The sequence below is a fragment of the Odontesthes bonariensis genome, chromosome 17 (assembly GCF_027942865.1).
Source record: "Odontesthes bonariensis isolate fOdoBon6 chromosome 17, fOdoBon6.hap1, whole genome shotgun sequence".
Classification (NCBI taxonomy): Eukaryota; Metazoa; Chordata; class Actinopteri; order Atheriniformes; family Atherinopsidae; genus Odontesthes; species Odontesthes bonariensis.
The window spans coordinates 5,622,253-5,632,091 of record NC_134522.1 but is presented as its reverse complement, the minus strand read 5'-3'; the positions used below and the strand labels follow the sequence as shown (position 1 = coordinate 5,632,091).

The window sequence follows — 9,839 nt, the reverse complement described above, 5'->3', positions numbered from 1 at the left end:
TTCCTATGTATTTTTATTATTATTATTATTATTATTATTATTACATATTGTTATTATTATTATAGTATTTATTTGTCTACCTCCTTTTTTTATTTTATTTATTTATTCTTGGCGCTCTTAATTGTTGTTGTTTTTGTCTTTATTTAACTATTTACTTATCTGTGAAATCCTACAACATGTAAAAGACCTAGGGGAGGGGAGGGGAGGGTGGGTTGTACACAACTTCTCAAGTTGTTTGGGTAAAGAAAAAAGAAAATTACTTCTATTCCTGTATACACTTCATATTTTTGTCTTGGATTTGATAAATAAAAAAATAAATAAATAATGCGATTAATCGTGATTAATCAGGGCAATCATGTGATTAATTAGATTAACAATTTGAATCGTTGCCCAGTCCATATATATTTTTTTAAAGTATTTTTCTGTGAATGACTTGAACAAGACTCAGTCAGTCAGTAACAAGTCATAATAGGACACTATGACTGTTTTGATCTATTTTTAGTGAGGATTTAATAATGGAAAAGCAAGAATTAGCGGTTTAAATTTGGCAAAAAGCAATCAGTCTTTTTCACGTTATTGTGTTTCTGCGGGTGATATGAAGACTGCGCACAGTGGGAGGTCCAGCTCAGCCTACAATAATTGTACCTTTAACCCTTTATTAACCCTTTAATAACCCTTTAATAACCCTTTAACCCTTTAATAACCCTTTAATAACCCTTTAACCCTTTAATAACCCCACCCTGCGTGGGCAGCTGTGACAGACAGACGTGACATCCGCGGGGAAGGTGAGCAAACCCGTTTCTCATGTCTCATATTCCAGAAAAAACAGACTTTTATTCATGTTTAAGCAACTTTTCAGGAGAAAACACTGCCAGGATTGCCAGAATGTTTTCGCCTGTTTTGTGTTTATGGAGTAAAAAGGATGTTTTCAGCGCACGAGGAAGCGCGCGGGGAGTGGGTTTTTATGGTCCTTATAAAGGCTTTTTTTCTAACATCGCTGGTGGGCTTTTATTCCGTGATCCGAAATTCTGTTTCACACTTCAGACAGAAGAGGATTTTTATTATTAGTTTCCTGGAAGACTCTCAGGTTTTGAGCGGACGCGTAAAGGTCAAAGTTTGGTCATTTAGGTGAGAAATAGCGCAAATAATGAACCGTCTGCGCCCGCTTATCATCCTTTATAATAATAATAATAATAATAGTTATTTTGAGTTCTGGAGGAGGTGGCGCCTCCGGCCGCAGGGGAGGTCCGGCTCAAGGTAACAAATCTCACATTTACACAGAAACCGAGCGCCCCTTCGGTTCAAAACGTTGGTTACTTATCAATTTAACTGAATTTGCTAGTTATTTAAACGTATAAGAATGAATTGGTGGCAGTGGCATCTAGCAGTGGCACTTCCGGTGGCAGCCTGAGCTGCCACAGGTGTGCAGCTGCCGCTGATTATCCACAGACAGGTTGTCAGGTTAGTTATTAGCTGGAGATGACGCTGTAGTTACTGGTTGTTCTTTAATAAAAACGTCTTAGACCCATAATACAAAGTCACTGCATTTATTTGAGATAGTAACTATGTTTCATATGACTGAATCATCCCAAAGAGGCTTTTGCTTCAATAATTACAGTCACTGAAGTGATCAGATTGCATTCTGTGCTTGTATATTTCAGGGGACACCGTCATACCGTTGTATATCCCCCAGTGTGGAGAGTGCAAGTTCTGCAAGAATCCCAAAACCAACTTGTGTCAAAAGATCAGGTAGAAGTTGCGTATGTGAGCTGCCATCTTTAAAACTTCCTCCATCTTGTGCGGCAGCTCTGAATAGTTGGACTTTGTTCTCCAGGCTCACTCAGGGCAAAGGCTTGATGCCCGATGGGACGTCACGGTTCACCTGCAAAGGTAAGAGCCTCTTCCACTTCATGGGCTGCAGCACATTTTCCAAGTACACCGTGGTGGCCGCCATCTCCCTGGCAAAAGTGGACCACCGAGCCCCTCTGGACAAGGTGTGTCTGCTGGGCTGTGGCATCACCACCGGATATGGAGCCGCTGTAAACACCGCAAAGGTCCGTTCCTCTTTTACAAATCACATGTTTAACCCTTTGTGCGGTCTCAACATTGTGTTTACTCCCCTTGTCCTACGGGTAAAAAATGACCCGCCCTACAAAAGCCGCAAAATAAAGCAACTTAATTGAATTTTAAATCCAAAATCTATTTTGTATGATGAAACCACCTGTTATTTATCTATTCAACTCAGTTCAATACATTTTTTATCATGTATTTTTTGTTACACAATACAAAAAGACAATCACCAGTTTTCAGGATTACACTTTTTTTTTTTTTTTCACCACAAACCAACAGTTTTCTTGTTTTCTCAGTTTTCTTTTACATAATAAAGGTTTATTATTGCTATTATATAAATGTGAAGTAATTACTTCTGAATTAATTATATTGAAAGGGGAAAAAAACAGTGAAATTTTTTTCTGGTGTTTAAATGTTTTTATAAAGTGTGACTTTTTCTAATGATGGGGTCCCTTTAGGAAAAGTCAAAAAATTTCAAGTTGGAAAAAGATAGTTTAAGGTGTTTTTTCTACAGCTAAACATGGTACAGTGGAAACCGCTTATAGTGGTCACGGATATAGTAATCGCTTATATAGATCAAAAGGCTTGGGACAGAGTCATTTCTATACAAATGCTGTTTAAATAATTTGTTTATAGTAATCAAGAAATCCGCTTATAATGTTCATTTTTGGCCATTTTATGAATGTAAACGTGCAAAAATAATTTTAAAACTATGTGTAGCTATTTTATTGTATTTATTTTTTCCCCATGGTTTATTTTGATTTTTTACAGTTACAAAGTCCATGCAAAGATAGAATCAGAAAATATACGTATGCATGTAAGATATACATATGCAATTTAGATTGACAATACAGTCAAATACAAAGAATAAAACAAAAAAAATAAAGAAAGACAATATTATAAACTACACCCACATCCTCCCCTCCCACCCGCCCACCCATCCTGAGCTTAGGTTGCGCTAGTCAATAAAGGAAAATAAACCAAAATTATATGAGAAAACAAACCAAAAAAAACACAAACAAAGCAAATATCTAGACAGTGCAGTAAAACAACATCGCTATTTTATTTTTTACTCCCTCGATTCCTTTCTGGACGTCTGCTTCTGCCTCGCTAGCTAACGTAGCGAGTTGACACCGGGCAGCAAGCGCGCGAATCATGGCTGGAAAAAGGAAGTCATTTTCTCTGAATGAAAAACGTAGTCTCCTCGAGGCGTATGACAAAGTACCAAAAACGAGCCAACGAGATGCTGCGGCGAAGCTTGGCATTCCTCAGGCTACCTTGTGTAGTCTAATTAAGCAACGAGAGACAGTCATGAATGCTAACGACGGAGAAAGAAAACGACGGCGGACTGCGCAGTACTGTAATTAAACTTGCATGATAATAAAATTCAGTAAATGCTGAAGCTATCCGTTTCATTTCATTTTTCTCATTGAAAAACGATACAAATGGCATTTAGATGATATTCTGCATAAAAAAATAAGTGAAATACCTGTACTGTAATACAAATTCGGTTTTAGTAATCAACCGCTTATAGTGTTCAAATTGGCTCTGGACCAACGTGATCACTATAAGCGGTTTCCACTGTAGTGGGTCACTTTTTACCCGCAAGACAACAGGAGAGTGTTTCTAGTGTGTTATCTCGAGGTTTGGCCCATCACATGGAATCACCTTTGGTCCTGACTGAAGCCCTTCGCTCTGTGCAACCCGGCGGGTGGAGGCGGGGTCGACCTGCGCGGTGTTCGGCCTCGGGGTGCTGGGCCTCGCCGCCATCATGGGCTGCAAAGCCGCAGGGGCGACCAGGATCATCGGGATTGATCTGAACCCCGACAAGTTTAAAACGGCCCGGGAGTTCGGGGGCCAAGGACACGGTGAACCCAAAGGACCACAACAAGCCCATCCAGGAGGTCCTGGTGGAGATGACAGACGGAGGGGTCGACTACTCTTTTGAATGTGTGGGCAACGTGGCGATCATGGTGAGCCCTGTTCTAACTAATCCATCTAAACGGGTTCATTAACCATCATAAATACGGCTTAAGAGAATCTGACTGAGTCATGTGATATTTTGATTGGGGCTGGGAGACTTAACTCGTTAATTATTTAACACGATAAATATTTTATTGCGGATTAACGCGTTTTTTTTTATTTTATTTATTTATTTAAACAAAAAAAATTGGGGGGGCTTTTGTGCCTTTAATGGATAGGTAAGTTCAGAAAGACAGGAAGTAGGGGGCAGAGAGAGGGGGAACGACATGCAGCCCAGGGCTCGAGCTGCAGGACTCGAACCGGGGCCAGCTGGTTTTATTATTTATTTAATTATTGTACAAGTGTGTTGCTCACAGGCTTTTATTTTGTAAAAGTCTGCTGCTGTCTGCTGTGGAACAGGAAAAGAAAGTAATCGGCGGATCCACCAAACCTGGAGAAGGGTACGGAACTTTTACTCGGCCATTTTCATTTTAAAGTTCTTCCAGACGGCGGAGTCGACAGAACCAAAGTCATCTGTAAACACTGCCAAGTTGAATTGTCTTCTCAGCGTAGTAGTTCCAGTCTAAAATATCACTTAAAGGCAAAACACACAACTGATAGCAGCAAGTCATTCAAGGAAACAGACAGTGGAGCGAGGCTTCTACATAAAAACTACAGAAAGATGCTGATGTTAAAAGTGTGTTTGCACAACAAATGTTATGGCACTTTCATTCATATGGCAGCACATTTAAAATAAAACCAAATGCTAAAAGCTATACGCTACTTTTGGATTCTGCGTACAAATGAGATTAATCGTGATTAATCAGGGAAATCATGCGATTAATTAGATTAAACATTTTAATCGTTGCCCAGCCCTAATTTTGATGCGTCACTCGATCGTATTTGAGCAGCGCTGTGGTCAGAAATGACAGAAATGACGGTGTTCTGGTTTCTTCTCCTGGTGGCAGAGGGCAGCCTTGGAGGCCTGCCATAAAGGATGGGGCACCAGCGTCATTATCGGGGTGGCAGCGGCTGGACAAGAGATCTCCACCCGGCCCTTCCAGCTGGTGACTGGGTGGACATAGAAAGGCACCGAATTAGATAATTGGCATTAGAATTAAAAGCAGTATTGTTTTGTGGTGTATTCATCACCATTTACAGTGGATAACTGATCCATCCGTCGTACCAAGAAGATATGAAACGATTAAAAAGACGAGCAAAGTCACTGAAAACGTGGAAAACAGTCACAGTAAATACGAAGAACACTGAACTAAGACGCCTAAAGGCCATGAAAATAATAATAATAATACCCGGAGACGACAAACATGGGAAGAACAACCACAAAGAGACACAATTTATTCCATAAATTGAGCAATGAGGTGTATAACCTCTTTACTTCCTCACTCAGTCTTCCAGCTAAATGTCTCTCGCTCTGTGAAAGTCTGAATCTCTTCACCATGAACTGCTCCACTGAGCTCGTTCTTACCTCTTTACGTTCGACTCAAAGCCTTCAGATTGTACAGTTCAAGAGTCTTTTATGAATTCTGAAGTGAATAGAGAATAAATACCTAAAGTAGAAGCTTTCGGTTTCTTTTTACAGATGTTGTGATGCTTACTTCCTGATTTGCTGGTGTTAAATTGAGTGATTTCTCTCTGTAACTGGCTGCAACACCCCTGTGCTTCACAGTATGAAAACATACTTTCAGTCTAAGCTTCGCGAGTCCACTCGACATGTTTCTAAGTTTCATTGGTGGCACCTTATTATCCGGTGAACAACCTTCCCAAAGACCCTTTGAAGTGAAAACAAACTTGTATTTGCCTTTTCTACCGAGACCTGAACTTGACCATTTCCTATTAACTGCATTTTTTAACAAATTATTATGATAAAACCTGAGGAAACGCACTTGTGTTGAGCAGCTTCTGTTTTATTAGGACAAAGTTTAGTGAGTCAGATTATCATAAAGCTTTGAAGTTGAATCACAGAGTCTTCTTTCACAGTGACGGTCTAAAGCTGTGGCTCTAACAAGCTAATTAATCTGGGATTGAGGTTTATCTCGGGGGTGCTTACACACGGTGGTATTTTTGTGTTTTAATGGGATGCAATGTGCTGACAAAATGGAGTAGAGCTGGACTCTGGACTTTGGTGTCACTCAGTGGGGTTACATGGCACTGAAAGGATCGGATTATTGGCTAAATTACAATCAGACTGAGTTATTAAGTGCATGTGGACACCTTAATCTGACTAAGAATTGGATCGGATCGAGTTACTTACTGTCTTATAATTATAAATTATAAATCTTGTAATTTTAGATGTTTTTAACATCTTTTTAAACATTCAACATGTTCAAAAAGTATAAATTAAATGTCTCATCGATATCTAAACATCTGTTCTTACCATCACATTCTTTAAAAGATTTTTTTAAATCACGAACATCTTTTCAAACATTTTAAACATGTTTTTCTGTTCCTAACATTTTTTTGGGCACACTTTTGGACAGTTTCACTCAGTGGGGTTACATGGCACTGAAAGGATCGGATTATTGGCTAAATTACAATCAGACTGAGTTATTAAGTGCATGTAGACACCTTAATCTGACTAAGAATTGGATCGGATCGGATTAAGACCCCGAGATAACTGGGTTGAAAGTCAAATTAAACCTGCTTGTAGACGCTGAAGCACGTGGTGAATCAGACTTTGCGTTCTGCGCATGCTCCAGATGTTTTCCCGGGGTCGTGACCCGGAAGTCAAAGGAGACGATATTCCTGTTGTTGTCGCCGTCAGAAAGAAACAAACAAACGAAATGTAGAGGGACGTAGCTTCATCTGGCTCTGCGTTCTCCATCTTTCTCCAATGCCTGAGTTTGTTGTTGTTGTTGGTGGTGAAGAGGTCAACAGGAAGTGGCTCTATTAGCAACAGCTGGAATGGGTACAGCGCCACCTATCATACCGGAGTATGACACGCTTTGTGCCTCTGATCCCATTCATTCACCGCCATATATCCAAGGAGAATTACCCTTGCTTACCCGAGCATAACCCAACTATAGTTGTAATTAATCTCATCATGTAACCCCACTGAGTGTTTAGGCTGCCCCCATGTGCTGTTCAGGCCTCCATCTAGTGGTGATAAAAGGAACTGCATGTAAAGGATGAAAATGGCGTCAGAAACTGTACGGTTACGTCTTTTAGCCCTGATTTTCTTTTCTAACCTTACGGTACAAAGTAGGCTTGATTTCTAACCCTCAGTGATGTTATTTTCCAAAGCCAGAGAGTGACATCACATCATAACTCGTGTTTACCAGCAACCAGCAGAATAACGTACACCAACTGGTAGCGTGGTGGACTGAAAACATTTAATGCCTAAATATGATCTTTTTCTAACCTAAACTAAGAAATGTCCTGACACAAACCCAATCAGGAAGTTTTTCAAAGTGCTGTCATGTTATTAATAGGATATATGTTGGTTTCATCCGTCCATCCATCATCCATCATCCATCCATCCATCCATCCATCCATCCATCCATCCATCCATCCATCCATCCATCATCCATCGGGCTGGAAGCAAAGTGAAAGTAGCCAGAGACTGAATAATAAGCTTAATACGACACGCTTTGTGCCTCTGATGCCATTCATTCACCGCTATATATCCAAGGAGAATTACCCTTGCTCAACTCATTCTTACTGTAATTTAGCCAATAAACCGACCCTTTCAGTGCCATGTGACCCCACTGTCTGTGAGTAATCCATCTACAGAAGCACAACTTTCCCTCTGCCCTTTTCTCAGGATACAAGAGCGTGGACAGCGTTCCCAAACTGGTGAACGAGTACATGAGCAAGAAGCTGAAAGTGGACGAGTTCGTGACGCACTCTCTGCCCTTCGAGAAGATCTCTGAGGGGTTTGATCTCATGCATGCTGGGAAATGGTAAGCCTCCATTTATTTATTTAATTATTTATCTATTTTCAGATCCATTCTGAGGTTGTTTGTTATGTTAAATTGTGCGGCTCCAGTCCTCCTCTGGGCTTCAGCTGCTGAAGCATGCGTAGCTGCTGCCCTCTGTTGAGGACAAAGCTTTAACTCCAATCTGAGCATCTATAACGTGTTTAAAGCCCGTTGTGTTCTCTCTTTCCCGCAGCATCCGAGTCGTCCTTCAGCTCTAAACTTCAGCGACGCTCCACCCCGTTCACTCGGCTTTAATAAATCTTTAATTTCACGTTGTTCTGGGTTTTGTTTTGAACTCGACAGACGTCACAACTGCACAGAAAGAAAGCAAAGCTGCGTGAGAGTGAAAGACAAAGAAAGCAAAGCTACATTATTCAGAAATATTCTTTGATCTGCTCTGAGTGAATAATAAAGTAGTTCAACCACAGATACTGCTGAGTGATGCTTTCTGTTGAAGACGAACTCATTCCACCTCCCGTCCCTGCAGGCTTTCAGAAAGCATATCGTTATGAAAACAATCTGGCTGCTTTGAGATTTCAGTGTTGATTCAAAGATGATCATGTGATCATTCAGACGTGTCTGCAGTGGAAACCCTGAGGAAAAAAGCTGCACAATATCCAAACCAGCACAGAAAATGTTTGAGAAATCTGTGTTTTTACAGAAAACATCTCTGTAGAAAATCTCAAGAACATGCAAAAAAAACCCAGATGCAGATGTTTTCACAGATGCAGCTAAAGAAATGGGAACAAATCTTAATTCCAGTCTAAAACCCACAAAGAGCTTCAAGATTATTCATTTCTGGTGGCAAAAAACAGTTTAATCATTTAATTTATGTTAATTGTTCCATAATTAGTCATTAGATTATATCTTATATTCCTTCTTTAAGCTTTAAATTGAATCTTATTTACTTTTTCTTGATGTTGAATAACATATTATTCTTATTATTGTCTGTTTTTTTCCTACTTTTAGACGTGATAACATTCATTTTTTGGGGATTAGGATTTTTTTAAAACTGAATTTCTTATATTAATTTGACTCTTTTGGTAACTGAAAGCAGTTTTAAACGCAAATGTACAAAAAAGTTGAAACTATGAAGCTGTTTTTCAGAGATGCAGCTAAAGAAATGGGAACAAAGAGCCTAAAGATCCAGTTTAAAACGGCTTCTTTGTAAGTTGTCTGTTCTGTGTGGACACGACACTGGTTCATCCCTTGAGTTAGGAGCCTTTTTCCTGCCTGAATGGTTCATAGCTCAGAGTTAAGTGGCTTAACAAAGAAAAAACTGGACTGAAGATGAGTGAAAAGGCAGAAAATGTCCAAAGAAAAATGTTGAAAAACCTTCAGAAAGTGTTGAAACTATTGCTGAAGATCACTTAAGCTGCTTGGATGCAAAATATAAAGAAATAAAAGGTGTCTCATGACCAAAATGCTTCAAAAACCACATAAAATACTTAACATGGCTGTCAAAGTCATACAAATGTAGTTGGAAATTAATTATTGTAGAAGAAATTATAATTAAATGTCTGTTTCTGTTCATTTTAGGCCACTATTTGAGTAAATTAATGTAAAAAAAAAATCTAATAATTTTTTGTTGCTCGTCTGACTCCAAATCTGAGGGAATTTTATTCCTGTTTGGTGATATAAAGTCCTGTTTTTCACATTCACTGGAGGTGCTGCGAACAAAGTGCCTAAAGATCCAGTTTAAAACGGCTTCTTTGTAAGTTGTCTGTTCTGTGTGGACACAACACTGGTTCATCCCTTGAGTTAGGAGCCTTTTCCCTGCCTGAATGGTTCACAGCTCAGAGTTAAGTGGCTTAATGAAGAAAAAACACATTCCTGGACTGAAAAATGAGTGAAAAAGCAGCCAAAGTC

The 9,839-nt window shown here is 39.5% G+C and overlaps 1 pseudogene; it reads left to right on the top strand.

Moving 5' to 3' along the window:
- The first annotated feature begins 595 nt into the window (after positions 1-595).
- LOC142366670 (alcohol dehydrogenase class-3 chain L-like) lies at positions 596-8,366 on the top strand (annotated as a pseudogene).
- The last annotated feature ends 1,473 nt before the right edge of the window (positions 8,367-9,839 follow it).